At 40.9% G+C, this 18,424-nt stretch overlaps 1 protein-coding gene across 1 annotated transcript in view; it reads right to left on the bottom strand.

Moving 5' to 3' along the window:
* Positions 1 to 18,424, bottom strand: part of WDFY3 (WD repeat and FYVE domain containing 3) — a 195,553-nt gene that overhangs the window by 159,427 nt on the left and 17,702 nt on the right. The window lies entirely within an intron of this gene.

Here is an 18,424-nt window from a genome sequence, read left to right as displayed (position 1 = left end):
CCCCCTGACCGCAGTGCGATCACCTGCACCCGGAACGCAGGCACGTTAGTGCTTGCGTTCAGGTCCAGTGCGATCTGCAAAAATATGGCAAGCACTATTGTGGTGTGAACCGGCCCTTACAAGTGCACACTGACATATAGATATAGCAACTGACTTCAGAATTCTGAATTTAGCCCAACTTGGTTTAATATGCAAGATAATGGAGAATGATACTTACAAAAGTATTCTAAAGTCTAACAATTATTAACCTCCACATGTGGTTCTCCACACAGGCAACCAGGCAAGTCTTGCAGGGGCAGCTACTCTGAGGTCTGTTCCTATTAACATAGGCACACCGCGAAGAACTACATTTCCAAAAGCCTTTTACCTACACACACTGTATGGGGAGGCCCTCGAGAGTCAATGCAGCAGCACTGTTTTTTCTGGGGAAAAAACAATGAACGTATGTGGAGAAGGCCAGAGATCTACAAATATGTTTTTATACTGCCCTGAAATTCATGTTAATACTGCAAACATAAATTTTTACCGATCTGGAAAATCGTTTTGTAATTGGGAGGATAGGTGGAAGGAAATAATGTATTGTCAGCTTATTCTTTAAACAAGAATTGGTGCAAAAAAAAAAAAGGCAAAAGTGAAGTACTCCATTGCTACCAGTTACAGCTCACTTTAGCAAAGCCAGGCTATATCCAGTTAGGTTGTTATATACACTGAAATTTCCCCACTGATGTGTTTTATTATACAAGCATGTATAAGAGTAAAAATTTACATTCCCAATTTTAAGGCTTTGACACATACATATTACTCATCTCACAAAACCTGACAATAATACAAGCATTTGTCTCCAGAGAGGAAATGACCTGTCACTATTTTGTCATTATGAAATACATGTTAATGATATTTGCCTGTGGCATTTTCAGGGACTGCAGTAATGTCTCTATTATTTCACAGCAAAGCACATCAAGCAGAGAGAAATAGCATCTAGCAACATGGTAGACAAATGGTAAAAGACTAGGGCGCAAGAAAGTACTGTCCCCACCTCCTATTACTAATTGTACAAAACGAAGGATATCAAAATTATCCAAATGCTCCTCATATACTCCTATATTGTGAATTGCAAATCTTGGCTGTCTGGACATAACACTCATCCCTTAAAGTGACACTAAACGTATCTTATTTGTGCATCACTCAGCTGTAGATCCTCAAATCATCTCTGAATTCATGCTGACACTATTCTTTCTTCTGGAGGGTGGCACTTTTGTTCCCCATGGTCCCTGTGTATGTTGTAAATTAGCCACCACTCTGCAGCTGAGTGATACACAATAAGGTACATTTTTGTTAATAGTTAGGATACTTGAATACATTAAGGTTTAACTCCTGAGTTTAGTGTCACTTTAAAGACCAATTCTTGTCAATTGTTTCTTTTTTTTCTGGTGGTCTTTTATGTCGGTCTGTGACTCCATTAGAGAGAGTGTTTTGTCCCCAGTCCCTCATTTTGTGTCCTAGTGACACCAGGCCAAAAATTTGAGATCGGAGGTCACGAAAAACCTTGCAGAAGTTAGTTTTTCCCAATGGACAAGAAAGTGGAAGACATTTTCTATTGCTTCCTGTTTGCCTAAACCATCTATTACTGGGCAGAATGTAAGGGGACACTAGGGATTCAGAGTTAAATAATAAAAACCCATTAGTTATACAGACTAAAAAGGAAAGTCATTAGTTGCAGCCATAAAACTATCATTGTTGCAGCCAGGCAACTAGAATTTTCAGAAGGAGGTCCTTAGCAATATATTCTAGATATACATAGTAGTATTTGGGGACATTAAATTGGAATTGTGCTATAATGTTGAAGGTCTTTTGCCATTTTTCCAGGTAGCTTCCTCAGAACTGAAGAAGCTATCTGGATGAGCAGCAAAACACAGCAAAACACCTTCAATATTATACAGACACAAAAAACAGAAAGCACTCCTATACAAGTTGCTGTACAGCAATGATCACAAGTTTATTTCAACAACTAAAAACTTAAACCAAAATATCAACAATACACCCTTGCACAATAATAACAAATCAAAAAGTCATAATGGAATGGCCACAGTAACTTGCCTTTGTAATACATATAGATGAGGACAAAAAGATTTTCAACATTGATTGTAGACGACTTAGGTCATTGCAAAGCAATGTCAGAGTAATCCCATGAACTATGAGAGTAAAACGGCGACTGTAAACTCAGTTTATAAAACAGAGATTGGGTTCAAAGGAATTTTGGTTTAGGCTGCTCTTGATCGAGGGATGTCAACATTTTTTTCCCCATTCTTCTCACTTCACCTCAGTGGTACCGAGCAGAATAGCTGAGCAGAATGCCGCTCTTGCCCAAAGCAGAGCTAAATGAGGAAAACAACTACCCGCCCGGAAATGCATGTCCCGGGCATCGGGAGATAGGAATTCCACACCCCTGCTGCCCCTCTACTTCTTGCTGCCCCGAGGCCGGGCCTTGGTTGGCCTTGTGGGAAATCTGTCCCTGCCCATATGTACAAATGAATATGGAATTCAGGAGCTAGTCTGTCCAATCCAAGAGACAGATCCATTGAAAAACAACCAGAGAACACCCCAAAAGTTAGGTGCCAGCTGTAATTTCTAAGGAGCATTGGCTACTTGGCTCCTGGGATTCGTTCAGCCCTGGCATTGGCTTTTACCTGGAATGTACCTTTAAAACCCACCTAAATGTGTTCTCAGCAATACTTTACAAGAGAGCAGATGCAGCTTTAATAATGTCACTTTTCACAAGGCGTTCTGCTTCACCAAAAAGAAACAGATATCAGAGCATGCCGAGTGCCCCTCAGCATGGCTACACAAACTAAATTATGTTGTCACATCTAATAAATCTCAGGAATGAACTCCAGGCCACTGTTCAAAGTGAAAACTCTTTACGGTTCCTTTTTTGTTAAGCCTAAAAGCTGAATGCAATTGTGCCGATGTGTGAACCAAAGAGCATTTTATTTTGAAGAACCACGATTACCCTTTAATTTTCCATCTTCGGTTCATGCTTGTGATCAGCACAAAGCACACAATGCTGAATGGCCTAAGTTCTGAACTTGGTTGCTTAAAATAAAAACTGACAAAAATGAATGTTATCCATTCAAGCAGCAATATCCAGTTATGACAATACAAGCAGCAATCGTATTATCAGACAGAAAAGTAGGTATAAGCAGCAGGTAAAATACATTTAGGAATGTCCTACTGGTTTTCCACACATTTCTTATCGGCAGCCCATAAACAAGCAACCAACAACAGAAGCAAAAAGCTTCTAAAAAAAAAAAAAAAAAGGGTTGCTTTATTCAAAAGGACAACAGTAGGTTTGTGTAAAGTATGATAATACATAAACTACAGTTATATCTACTACCAGTTCTAGACTGAGGCTAAAAATCAGACCTGGCACAAAGTTTGGGGGCATTTACAAGATCAATATGCTATAACCCAGTGGTTCTCAACCTGTGTAACCTCAGGACCCACATTTGTCCTTGGTCATTAAGTCGCGACCCAAGGTGCACTACAAATGGAACGCATGGCATGTGGTACTGCGCGTTCCAATGCGGCCGATAGAACTGTGGGTGGGAGATGCCTTTGGGATGCCATTCGAATGAATGGCAATGCAATGCACTTCCACACCAGAATGCGCTGTGACGGAGCACCATCCATTTGTGCACCACGTATGGATGGAGCTCCCTCGCGACCATAAGCCCAGCCTAGCCCACCTCAAGCAGACACTCGGCACCGAGCAGCATATTTTGAATGGCTGCTCGGTGCGAGGCCTGACAGTGCTGCGCTAGGGGGAGGCAGAGGAGCCTCCCACCTAGAAAAGTGGAAGGCATGCGGCATCCCACTGAACATGGGGTCGCGACCCACTTTTGGGTCACGACCCACCAGTTGAAAACCAAGGCTATGACCTGTATACATTTAAACCCCAACAATGCACTTTTATTACTTGCTCCATTTTAATAAGCACTACATCTTCACAAAATGTTACAATTCAAACGAGCCTCCTGTCTCCTAAATCCTGCTGTTTCTAAACTACTGATGTTCAAACAATGCACTTTTGTCTGCTGTACTTCTTCTGTTCTGTCCTCACTCACAATGAGCAAACTCCACCATAAAGCCTTGAAATCTGCATTCAGACATGGCAGCATGCCAGTACCACAAAAAAACAACTGCTAAACAAGTATTGCACCAATGTAAAAGCAGGCAAACCTTTTTTTTAGGTATATCTGTGACAGGAAAAAAGAGACTATGAGACCATAAAAAAGAAAAACTGGGCACAACACTAGGCTGAGGAAGACTTGGATACACAATTTGAAAACTTGTGTTCAGTCTTCTCAGATGCAAAAGCAATACCGTAGGTCCTTATAATATTCATCCCAGAGAACTGTGGGGTATAGTTGTCAGACCATTACGTGATCTGTTTAAATCAATCTCAGGAGAAGTTCTCCATAACTAACAGACAGATAATATTGTAACTGTCCACGACAGGGGTAGTACGGAAGAAGCACGCAACTACAGGCTAGGTGGTTTAAAATCTGCAGTAGCAAAATTAACTGAATCACTCCTGAAAATAAAAAAATAAAAAGATTAATAATTGGCATTTACAACTTGTTTGAGCCGAAGCATCATAAATTTACTGAGGGCATCTCATGTTAGATCAGTCAGAATTTGACTGTCACAGGATTTGGACCAGGGTGGTGCTGTGGAGATAGCCTGTCTTGTTTTCAGCAAAGCATTTTATACAGTTGCACAAAATGATTTCAAACAAAAGTCATACAAGTTAGCACTTAAACATTGGGTAGTTAAGGAGATATGCAGTTGATTAAAGGATAGATATGAGAGTGTGGTTGTACATGGGGTTCATTCGGAACAGAGGCAAGTCACTGGTGGTGTAATACAAGGCTCTATACTAGGTCCTGCTCTACTAAAAAGAGAACTATGGGGTAGGTGTTCATAGTTTTCTTTAGGGTAACGGGAGGACACATACTAACCTCCTCCCGTCAGCCAAGGCTCAGTATATCGCGGGCTATTGCCCGCGATATATTGGGAGCGCCGCAGCTGGGACGGATCCCAACAATACTGTCTGGATCCACCCACCTGCGGGATTGACAGCTGGCTCTGCCTATCTAGAGGCAGAGCCAGCTGTACCCGCCCCCTCCCCCGTCCGTTCCTCCACTCAGCGCTGGAGGATCAGAAAAAGAATCCCTGCAGGGAGATGATCGGAACGTGAGCGAGCCACAGTATGTGTTCGCTCATTTCCCAAACAATAGTGCCGACGCATGACAGCTTCTTTGTCACAGGTCGGCTCTAACTAGGAGTGGCAATCACTCACCTCACAGTTCTCCTTTAACTGAAGGTTTAGTGGGTGACGTAGGTCTTTTTCCTGATGACACCGAAGTGTTCAATAGGGTTGATATTCCTGAAGGGGTTTGTAACATGAAAAAAATATAACCGTGTATGGCCAGCTTTAGACTCAAGTTTTTATTTGTATATTAGTTACACAAAATCTGCACCTCTGGACCACAATTATGGTTTTCTTTGCCTGTAATTTGTTCATATAAAACTTTTCAGATTTTTGTTAAGGTTTCTAAAGCTAGAGGCATAAAGGCTTCTTTCAGTATTCTGTAAGCAATAGCAAAAAAGCATTTTTTTACAAAATGCAGACTTTATAGTAAAACATCTGAAAAACAAAGTCTAGGTACAAGATATATGACAGACAGGTCACATTCTGGCACTTTTGATGAGAAACAGAGAAAAAGCATGTTGTTCTCACTGAGGTACACAATCAAAGGCAAGGTACATCACTGAACCATGAAATAAACTAACGTTTTAGCACAGCGTACCAAAAAATATATACAGGTTGTAGATCAGAAACAAAGTATACCATGCCGCTCTTTTAATACACTTCAAAAAGACAGGCAAGGAACATGTTAAAAGCAAATAGTTCAACCCGTAAGCCCAGAAAGAAGAAAGTTAGTTTCAGATTCTGTGTATCTTCTAAAAAATACTGTCCTGGTAATCAGAAATAAAATGTGATGACCACAGTTGGAACTTTGCGCCAATCAGGGAAGACACATCATCATCAACTACCAATTGCCGCATCAGGGCAGATCAAATACCATAGAAGCTAACGCAGTTCTTAGGGGTTACAGTTTCCCAAGAACTGGACACAGCACCCTCATCCCATGTCCAACATCTAACTAGCCAAGACTGGTGGTAAATCCCAAGTGAAGATGGCGAGAAAGATTACAAATTTGTAGGGCAGCTTCCCTACAGCGGAACATTTTCCTATTACGGAGTTACCATTACTTGTTCCAAGCTAGGTCTCTGTGTGGAGGCAGCTATCTTGGTGGAGAAGCAGGGCTTTGCTTACTCTTCTTACAGCTGCCCACGATGGTTGCTGCACTGTTCACAAAGCAGAAATAAAGATGCAGAAAGCAAAGCTCTACAGAATTAATTAAGCTGAAGCAAGGAAAATATTGTATTGTACAAGATTACTCTATAGCTTCCGCCCCAGCACAGGCAACCATGAGCAGCAAAGTAGTGACTTTGCCAAATCTCAGACCAAAGTCGTAAGACTAACAGTGAGAGGCACAGTGCCTTAGATGATCTCACACTGCAGCTATACAACTATAAGGCCTCATTCACACAGCTTAGTCGGCCCATACAGATCCGTGCGGTGTGCACGGCCTAATCAGGCCGTTCCTGGGAAGGACAGGTGCTGCGTGTGATTGTACGCAGCTGCCTGTTCTTCCCTATGGGAGTAGGCTGCCGTACGCACATCTGTACAGGTGCGGGTGTCCGTACCCGTATGCAGACAGGATGGATCCTGTCTGCGTACGAGTACGGACACCCGCATGGATGTGCAGCTGGGGTGAGCATACAACCGCATCCTCCCATAGGGAAGAACAGGCTGCTGCGTACAAATCACACGCAGCAGCTGTCCTTCTTGTGAGCGGCCCAATACGGCTGTGCACACAGCACAGATCTGTACGGGACAACTCTAAGCTGTGTGAATGAGGCCTTAGGTTATAGGAGCGAGCCTAGGCATAGTCACATCAGGAGAAATTCAAGGAAAAGGTAGATTCCTCAGGGTGCTGCTTAGGCACAATAAGCCTTTTTAGATGTTCCATACAAGATATCCAATCTTTTCTTTTTGAAAACAGGTCCACTTTAGGATACTCACAAAACCACTGGCATCCAATTCAGAAGTCATAAAGGTAATTTAAACATAGAAATACATAAAAATTCAGAGAAAAATCTCTTTCTGCTTCACTACAGCTATCTATACACACGCTTCTGAGTGTTCAAGGATTTTCTTTTCTTGGAATGCACAAACAAAACTATTCACAGTATGTTGCACAACAACCCCGTAGGCTGTGAAATGCAGAATTTTCTTGTCTTCACGCTCGCAATACAGTATAACTGGGAGCCTGACAAAATCCTCCAAATTGCTCAACCTGACATCTTTATCAAAAGGCCCTTGACGATCACAGCTAAAGTAACAGGTTAATGGGAGCGTATAATCTTTTTCAGAATTTGTTTTTTGGCATTCATGTTAATGTAAATAAAAAGGTCAGCCCATTTAGGGAATGGGACAAGAAAAAATAACTGCACATAAATAAGAATTGCAAACACCTGTAAGTAGAATACATGTACTGTATATAATACACAGCTTGGGAGGTAACACCTGCTCATTCTCAATTAGAACACATATTAAAGTGCCTCTAAAAGGTTACTGTATGACAGTATAAACAAGTCCCAAATACAGTTACGTTGTGATGCACAAGCCTAATAAGTTACACAAAAATACTTACTAAATATTCCCTGACCAAATATACTTCATTTATGCCAAAACACTGCAATTTATCCCAGACACTGCAGCTCATAGTGGGAGGGATTCAGAAAGAGAGCCAGTGCTGTAAATCCAGAAATCAGTGAGCAGGGTTAGGTGTGGCCCGCTGCTGACAAGCTACAGACTTTTGAATCAGCAGTGACAATTCTGAAAAATCACACCCTTGCAATATGTTTTATCCCACTGTAGTACTAGCAGACACAGCCTATATGAGTGGCAACTCTGCTCTGAATTCAGGAGCAGTGCAGCATTGTTGCCTCACTATCTCTGCATTAGGTGGACTTCACTGGCAGGATCAATAGGTACTTGAGGGACTTTGAGGGGTGGAGGAGGTATAGGGACAGGGGGGCGGTTGGCAAGAGAAAATTGAAAGTGCAAAGGCTCTTACAATCAAATGCTACAGCACCTACATTTTTAATGGGGGAGGCCACGGTTCTAATAGACAAAATACACCTCTTATTTTAATAGCTTATGGACCTATGCAGGACCCCCTTAGCTACCATTCACCCCTCCACGGTTGAGTTCACCCACTAAAGCAAAATCAAATTCCTTTTACTTTCAGGTATAGGTGATGGGTAAATCTCTCCGGTTTCTCTAAAAATGATGCACTGGATGCCTGAGCGGGAAATTGCTATGCCTAAGTCATAGGACGGAGACCTTTACTGATATTACCATGCCTTGTTCTGCACTGTCTCTGTGTGAAGGTGGTCATCCTGGTAGGTCTTTGCTTCCTCATGTCAAAGCCTTCAACAAGTGAACAGCACACTAGTGATATAATTATAACTCACTCCAAATCTCAAAAGACTATCAGAGGCAGCAATGCCTTAGATCTCACACTGCAGATACACAACTTTGAGGCATGGGGCACAGTAGTGCCTAGACACACTCGCATACCTGGAAGTGCACTGATATTTTTTAGGAGGAATTCCAGACAAAAGAGATTTTTCAGGGTACTACTTAGGAATAATTAACATTTAGATCAGCCTTTCGCAACCAGAGTGACGCAGCACACTGGGGTGCCTCACAGTTTTTGCATGGTGCAGGTGGGTCCGGCCAACAGCATCATGGAAACCAATGGTTCCAATTCAGTGAGGGTGGTATCCATTCAAAAAAAGGACAAAAGTTCATGCTCATCCAGGCCCTCTTTGCCTCTTGACCCCTGCTATGTTGCCACAGCCTGAGCTCCAATGTGATGGTAGGCCTCCGATGTGAAGGAGGTATTGAGGACTCTGACATGGAGATGGGGACTCCTCATGTGAAATGCTTTGTGATTTTTGCGTGGGGTCACCCCTTAAAATCCATACCATACCCTATCTAAAATAAGAGTCTTAAAAAAAGGTTTTGAAAAGCATGGAGGGTTGGATAAATAGGATAGGATAGATAGTCCCTTATAGCAAGTTTTCACTTTTTGAGTTCAGGTCCACTTTAATTTACCACTTAAGCTGTTAAACAGGCAGGGCAGGGAAGAAAATAAATTATAACCAAAAGTGGGGACAAATAAGTAAAGCACATTCTATGCCTTGGATGTGGAAGTGCAAGTTAATTTTAAAGATTGTTGAAATTAAATGCTTCTACAAAAAAATGTTTGTTCAGTTTTTTAGGTTGTTGTTGTCGGAAGTGCCACCGAGGGCAGCACACTTTCTAACAAGTATATTAATATTTATTTATAGCACACATAAATAGGATAAAATTACTGTATAGAAGACTTTGCTACAGAACATTTGTCACAAATAATGTCGCTCGTAGAGGTTTATTAAAATGTAAAAACATAATCCCTTGTGCAGCACACAATTCCAGTGGTGCCGTAAAGGTGAACTTTTAGCAGAGAGAATGAGGTAGGAGGATGCTAAAGGAACAAACAAACAAGCACTGATACACAAGCACATGGAGAGATAGAGACTGAATAATAGAGAAGAACTAATTACAATCTTTAAAACATGACATTCGAAGACAGGAGTAGGCGTCAGCAATTGGTCTGCACTTTATTTTTAGTCTCAAGTAGTCTGGAGCAGCTCTATGCTCTGTGTCTGCTGTGAGGAGGGCTGTTATTTTATTAAGGTCTAGTATAATTATACTTAATCTGATGAAAGACTATACTAATTGCTTTACTACACTCAATCTACCACAGAAGGAAAAAACATTTTAAAAAAGAGCAAACTGTTTTTACAGCTTTATTCTTCAGCTCTTCAAATCATAAAATTTACACAGATGATTGCAGTTTTAGAAATAAATATATATCCAAATGACAATAAATTAAAAGGGGTTATAAAATATATAGTAGGGATGTACATGCACCGATACTAGTACTCATACTCGCTCAGATGCGTAGCCGGATACCTAAACTTCTGGTAGCATGAAGCCGGGCATATAGTCATTACCCGCCCCCTGGCTTTCCGACTGGCTGGAAAGCCGGCTTCCTGCTCCAATAAACCTGGTTTATTGTTTCTTCACTTTTATTGGATTTGGATTCATTTTTTCCTTTTATTTCTTCACTGAAAAAGTTTTCAAAATGTTTTCAAATTTAAAGATTGGACTTTTGCTCAATGAACTGTCCCGGCATTTAATTACTGTTTGATCACTTATTTACTTATTTCTTTATTTATCGATTAATTTATATATTTGTTGCACAGTTTATTATATATTTATATGTTATTTATTCACTTTATGCACATTAATAGGAGGTTGTGTAGCGCTATACTATTATATTCAGCAATTGTTTATGTTGCACGACAGTTACAGAAATGTCCAAATTGATATACTGTATTTTAGGAAATACACTTAGATTATCTTTTTTACACACACACACAAAAAAAACAACCTTTTTTTGAAAATATAAAAAAAGATAGGCTTGCATTGCATAAAAATATACCAGACACATCAAGATTTAAAATTGTATGCTCCTGTGAAATTACAAAAACCACTGGAACTCAAAATTGTCAATAGGCGATGATTTAAAAGCCTATACTGCTTATCATTTTTAGCATTAACCGCTATTTATGGCCCTAGAATTATTGCGGTCACTCCAACGTCCACTGCAAAATGTATTACGTGTGCTTAATTGTGATTTTTGGGATGCTCAGTCACCCAGTGTCGTCACTTGGGGGTGAGGAGAGAGTCCATAGCCGTAGGGGAGCTCCAAATCAAAATTGTAAATCACAGGTTCACTTAAATTGCATTTCACTGAACAAGGAAGCTGTTGCTATGTCAGTTCTGTTAAAACGTTGACAGAAAACAAAAAAAATTATCTTATTAGGTTACACACAATACACATTTTTCATTTTCTATATGCAGTTTGAACAATTTGTACTTTATCTCATAAATTAACACTGTATGCCAAGCATAAGCCAGTTACTACCAGCCGTAGCAAAGATTTCGCCAAGCAGGTGTAACAGTAAAAAAATTTACTTTGGTAATACACTGGAAAATATTGATAATACCTGGAAGCAAGAAATTCTTCTGTGTCAATAGCTTTTATTCCAGCTATTTTCCTTTACAGACTAGAAAATGAAAGGAAGTGATTGGTTGATATGGCAACACATGCTTATGGCAACACATGCTTATTTCCTACACTTTTATAAAAGAACGTCTCAGGATCTAATTTGCTATTGTAACTGAGAAAAGAGGTGAGGAAAGTATTGTCTATAGTAACCCAATTTCCTTATTATACTTACGGTACATTGTGAGAGACTGACAGAAGCTTTGGATGCTGTAGGCGGCACAGGCTAAGGACCCTTTCACATGGCCGTGCCGATCAGTCTCTCAGTTTTTCAGGCAGACATGATCAGAAGCTCAATGTTGGTTTATGGGCAGGTGGATGTAAACAGATGTGCGTCCGCTTACATCCAATCACTTCCATGTCAATTTAAGTCCGAAAAAAAATGTTTTTTGGATCCAAGTGTGAGAGATCAGAGGTAAAAAGGTAAAGGGATGAGAGATCACAGGTAAAAGGGATGTTTACAGATATACAAGTATACAGACAACAGCAAGTATGCTGGTAAGTTAGTTGGCTCCGGTCTAAACTGGCCCTAGTATGTATGCATGTGACAAATGGACCTTAGTTTGTAAGCTCCTTGGGGGCAGAGACTGATGTAAATTAATATCATGTAAAGTGTTGCGTACATTATCGACGCTATATAAACACCTGCAATAAATAAACAAAATGAGTGCTATAGCAGTACTAAACCAAGGAGTGCTCCCACTGCATACTGGAAGCTGCACATTATTTCTTTCAGGTATGATGTTCTAAGGAGGAGAAGCCATACAAGAAGCAAAAGGAACAGATTTTTGCATGTGTACCTGGCAGACAATGCGAGAAACCATAAAAGTATTTGATTACAGAAAACATTTTTCTGGCATTCTGGTTAGGATATATGTTGCTCTATTACTTAAAGGATGGGTCAGTGTTTTTCCCCATAGTTCTCCTTAGGGTAACGGGAGGACACAAACTAGCATCCTCCCGTTACCTTAAGCTCAGTATACCGCGAGCTACAGCTCGCGGTATACTGAGACGCCGCACACGGAGCGGATCCCGACATCGACGTCGAGATCCGCCCAGCTGCTTGAGTGACAGCTGGCTCTGCCTATCTAGAGGCAGAGCCAGCTGTACCCGCCCCCTCCCGTTCCACCAGTCAGCGCTGGCAGATCGGAGCGGGGAGAGGGGAATTCAGCCCCTCCCCCTGTCCCGGCAGAGAGCCGTGACAGGATCGAGAGGTGAGCGAACCCGGTATGTGTTCGCTCACCTCCCGATCTACTGAGCCGACCTGTGACAGTCTCATTGTCACAGGTCGGCTAGAACTATGAGGTGAGTGGAAAATCACTCATCTCATAGTTCTCCTTTAAAGAGGAACTTAAACCATATCAATGAAACAACAAAGGCACCTTTAGCAATGTTTAGTAATGACAATCTACAAACAGATACTTCTAGATAATTGGCGGCTTTGTATGCTTTGCATACCTTATTTCTCTTTATCTCCCCATTCTTCTCACAGTGGCCATTTTTTCTAAGGGCAGATGAATCTCCCTATTTCCCGGAACTCTGGTACATGTGACTAAGATATGGGACCATGCACATCTTAGGAGAAGAAAATGCCTTTCCCTGAGATCTCATGAGATTTCCCAGCAATGCTCTGCTGATGTAACCTTCCTAGGATGCAACGCTTGGGCACAATTACATAATTTGTGCCAAAGTGAACCAGGGAGTAGAAAAACTGTAAATTTGAAGTAAAATAAAACTATGTTTAACTAGTAAATGTAAGATGATTTTATAGCCGCATGCAGAGCTGCATGCTGATGTGATTTTTATTGAAAGGGGATAAAGGTCTATTTTTATACACGTATAAGTTCCTTATCCACTGCTGTTGCCTATTCTCCATACAGGTATACAAGTTAAACTAACCAGCAAATCTCCAACAAGATCTTTATTGTGAAGCCTGCTCACTGTCTCAGCCTTTTCTCAGAAATCTTTCCACTATTGGAAAGTCCTCTCTTCACTAAACTTAGACATTAAATCCTAAAAAAGCATTTAAGTACCCTATTAACAAAAATGTATCTTATTTGTGTATCACTCAGCTGTAGATCCTCAAATCATCTCTGACTGCATGCTGATACTGTCCTTCCTTCTGGAGGGTGACTACTTTTGTTCTTTATGGTCCTTGTGTATGTTGTAAAGTAGCCATCGTTCCAAGATCACTCCTGTGATGGACTACAATCTCAGTACAAATTAGTAAACCAAACATGAGATTGTAGTCCATCACAGGAGTGATCTTGGAACGATGGCTACTTTACAACATACACAAGGACCATAAAGAACAAAAGTAGTCACCCTCCAGAAGGAAGGACAGTATCAGCATGCAGTCAGAGATGATTTGAGGATCTACAGCTGAGTGATACACAAATAAGATACATTTTTGTTAATAGTTAAGGTACTTGAATGCATTTTAAGATTAAACTTTGGAGTTTAGGGTTAGTTCACACCATATGCAGCTGTGATGCACTCCGTTCAGTTTGGCTGCTGCAGCCAAAATACATCACAATACTTTCCTATGGGCTTTCTTGTGCTGTATTCACACCACTGCAGTCCGTTCAGATGCAGTCAGAAAAAATACTGCGCCTCCTTTTTTAGCTGCATCTGATGTCACCGGAACGCATCAAATACACATAAAAAAATGCATGCAACCGCATCAAAAACACAATTGATTTTGGGTCATCATCCAGGGACTTCCTCTTTGTAGGTACAGCCAACACTATCACCAAGTCTGTCAACAAAGCAAGCATGTCCGACAGGAAAAAGGAAGTGACCTAATTGTCTAATTAGCATTTTAGTAAAAAAAACAAACATGCATCGGAGTGCATCAAAACGGATCGCAATGCAACTGCGAAGATGCACGCAGTTGTGATGCAGTTTCTGGTGTGAACTAACCCTCAGTGTCACTAACTCTTGCCCATAATTATATTATCTATATATCTCCTGATGTATTGCTTATACCGTTGAAGTAACTTCCAGACTCATATTTCTGTAACATTCATATAACCCACCTATCGAAACAGCAACATTCTGCCTGGAACTTGCCACAGATTCATTTATTCCAAGATGTTTAGCGAGGTCACTAAGGAAGCAAACTGTATGTATGGCAGTATTCAGGCATCTGCTGCATTTACAGAATATGCTTGCTGGATGAAATTCAATCTTCTCCCGACATGTCGGGTATTAGCAGCAGCAGCTGACTGTTACTTCCTCTATGAAGCACAACACAGAAATGTGAGGCCGCTCCATTCCTTCCACCCAAACACATACTTGTGTCAGGTCAGAGCCCACACTGGGCTTCTCTCTGTGCCAGCTCTACTGCAAGGATGATGAACACAGTGCTGGTGAATGTCTCAAACCTCTTCCAGACCGGACTAAAGAAGATTAGGTCATTAAACTGAAAATATCGACACGGTTCTGAATTAAACATTAACTTACAAATGGGAATTCCTAAAAGACTCAAAACACTCATGCTGATCACACACAGATTTTGTATTCCATATAATCTGTTAGATCTGTAACATTTACCAGTAATGTACATGTTCAGATATGCTTCTAAGGAATTAGTAGGGAACCATACGTCATAGTTATTGGTATGTTTTGTGGATCTAAAAATCGAAAGCTCGAGTTTGTACCGATTCCTGCTGAACCTTGGGTGGCCCTGGTTGCACCCACAGGGCTGAACAAGAGAAATTCAGAGTGCATGGCCAGCTTAAAGAAAAACTCCAGGATTTTTTTAAAATAAACCCTTGCAGTGGGGCTACCCCTGCACTGCAAGGGTTAGGTGCTCGCTTTCTCTAGAGGGTAAAATAAAGAAGAAATTCTCACCCAATCCTTAGTCCTATCTGATGCTAGACCGATCCCCATAGCCTCTTCTCCCCTGGGCTCTTGCGGTTTAAGGACCCAAGATGTCATCACGTCAAGTGAGTATTTCTTCTTTATTTTCACCACCCAGACCAAAATGAGCACTTAACCCTTATAATACGGGGGTAGCCCAACTGCAAGGGTTGACTTTTGAAACTTCTTGGAGTCCTTTTTTTAATGCCTGACTGCCAAAAGGCCAAACTGCCACCCTACAGCGCTCCCTTGAAGGTCCAATAGATGGTAGTCATGATTTTTTTTATACCCACCTTTTCCAGAAGTCTGCAGGCCAATTGATGCACGGGGTCCTCTTCTCCGGCATTGGTGGTCCAAAACGATGCCAAAGGAAATGATGCACCATTGTAACCTCTCAGGGAGCAGGTTCATAATGCCCTGCACTCACAGTAGAATGTCAGTCAAACTAGAAAATATGTTGGGGTGGAAGATTTTTTTGGTCTCTTGCTGGGGGACATTTAAAAAAAAAAAAAAAAAAAAAAAAAGGGCCTGATTGAAGTCTTTGTAGGCTTGCTGCAAAGTCTCAGCATGCGATGTGCAGCATCTCAACCCTGAAATGATAATGACAAGGAATGGGCCATGTCTGTTCTAAAAAAAAGAGGGGGCTACAATTAGTGTAGACTGCTGCATGAAGGCTTGAAAAGGTTAGTGTAGTTTTTATTAAAGGCACACCGGTAGCAAATGTAGACCTGTACACTGCTTAGTCACAGCATAGCGTAGATACAAGAAAAAGGGATAAATCGGGTGCCTGCCTCTGGAGCACGTCTTCACTCTCAAGTGCCAAGTCCAGACAACTAATTCAGCCACACAGATGACCTCACTGGGTTAAGTTTTTCCAAACCAGTGATGTCATTGGTGTGCAGCTGAATTAGTTGTCTGGACTTTACCGGTCATAGCCACAATCCTGAAACTGTAAATATTTGTTGATATTAGTTAACATTACTTTTTTTTTAATCATGGGTCCTCTGTAATGGGGCTCAAAGCTGACATTTTACTTGATGGAGAATGTAGTAGATTGAATCCCTCACTGGTCATTAATAAATCTTGAGGACTTTGATGACAGCATGTCCCTTGTGTAATTCCGGTCTAGGCTTCTCACTATAGCCATATTATGGAGTTGAGTTCTTACTGTTGTCTTTCTCATACACTCATAATAAGGAGGGTGACACCCTTGCTCAGCTTTGAGAAAGTAATGGTTATTGCCAAGTCTCAAAGTTTGGTGGGAAGACCTCGCCACAACAGTCATTGAGATGTATGAATCTGGAATGCAAGTTCGTTCTCCCAAAACAAGGACTTTTCATTTAAAATAATGATCTCAATCATAAATACACTAAAATGGTTGAGCAAATTAACCCTAAGAGAAAAAATATTCTTGATGTTCTGGAAGTGGGAAATGGCAAAGTAAAAAAGGTACTTTTTGGGTGTGATAAGACCTACAAAGTGTCCAGTACCAATGTCTGACCTTGTTTTGTGTTTTAGACTGGGGTGCCTCGAGATTTTGCAAACGGACATGGGAGGGGGTGGGTACAGCTGGCTCCACCTCTAGATAGGCAGAGCCAGCTGTCACTCACACAGCTAGGTGGATCCAGACTGTATTGTCGCGATCTGTCCCAGCTGTGGCGCTCTCAGTATATTGTGGGCAATAGCCCATACTAACCTCCTCCCGTGACCCAAAGAGCTGCGGTGGTCTCAGTATACTGCAAGCTGTAGCTCGCAATATACTGAGCTTTGGGTCACGGGAGGAAGCTAGTTTATGTCCTCCCGTGACCCGTAGGAGAACTATGGGGAAAAACACTTACCCCATAGTTCTCCTTTAAGCAATCCATTAAAATGAATAGGTTGCCCTAACACAACGCACATTATTGCACCACACAGATGTAAATGGACCCTTAGGGTTTTTGAAAGAAAGCTGATGCCATCACACCTGCAGATTCATACACACTAGGAGAACTTTCTAATATGTGTGTGCTGCACAAAGCAGAACAACACTGCAAACACTTGTCAAAAATTGTACTTTTACATTAATCTTATTTACGCTCATTGACAACACCAAGGTTTTTATTGAAAAAAATACTGATCACTGCTCTTTTTTTGCAGCATTGTCTTGTATATTCCCATTCAAGTCAACAACAAAATGGGCTCTTTTACAAGACACATAAAAGAAAAATAATAACACCTCTAAAATACACATTAGGTAACATACAATATATAAAAAACACACACGGACAAACTGTGGCTTCTGGTGTGAACACTCCCTCTTGGTCTAAAGTGAGCATTCGATAAAGCGTTATCTATATTACCACAGTACAGATGCTCTTTAAGAACACATAGCTATTCAATTAAAAAGATTTTTGGAGGATGGAGAACTAAATGGACCGATGTTTCATTTTTTCTTTTTGGCCACACTGCAACTTCATTCAAAATGAATGCTTTTATGTACAAGGCAAAAGCAGAAAGCCGAGTTAGTTGAAAATTTACAGGGGTTAAATGTTTAATTAGCTTCAGAAAATGATTCCTCTAAAAAAAGTAGTACTCATGTATAAAGTGTCTAAAATGAGAAACTGTCTGCATTTTCCTCTTAGATTTCCGTTGCAAGGCCTGGTCAGAAAATGTCACGTGAGAAGATGATTGGTTGCTAGGATTCAAACCAGCAATTCTTTTTTCAGGCACTTCATCCATGAGGTCAAATGAGTCTTCTTTTATATCTTTTATGTACAAAAAAGGACACCTTTGAATTATGACAATTTTTAAACACATCTACGGATCAGATAAGTATGACCATAGTGTAGGATAAACTGTACGATGTAACTTAGATACAAGAGAAAATATATGGGAATAATGCGCAGTAAAGATAGAAGGGAGTGGATTACGAGCTACAGCAAGCAAAACAAAAGACTAAAAAGGTAGAAATACTAATATAAAGAACATGTAGAGCTCAACAAACAAAAGTGGTGGAACCCAGTCCAGCTCGGGATCCCAAGTAAGAGCCCATTCACACCAGGGCTGTTGCGGATCAGCGCTGTTAACGTGCCGATCTAAAAGGAAGGTTTTGGGAGTTTTATTGCGTTTCAGCGCTGAAATGCAATTAAAACCGCACGGTTCCATTGAAACCTGTATGGAAACCACACTGATCAGCACGG

This window comes from Nanorana parkeri, unplaced genomic scaffold, assembly GCF_000935625.1.
Source record: "Nanorana parkeri isolate BGI_ZX_2015 unplaced genomic scaffold, ASM93562v1 scaffold59, whole genome shotgun sequence".
NCBI classification, from domain to species: Eukaryota; Metazoa; Chordata; class Amphibia; order Anura; family Dicroglossidae; genus Nanorana; species Nanorana parkeri.
Note: the sequence above shows the minus strand (reverse complement) of the source record. Positions and strands in the feature narration are given on the sequence as shown.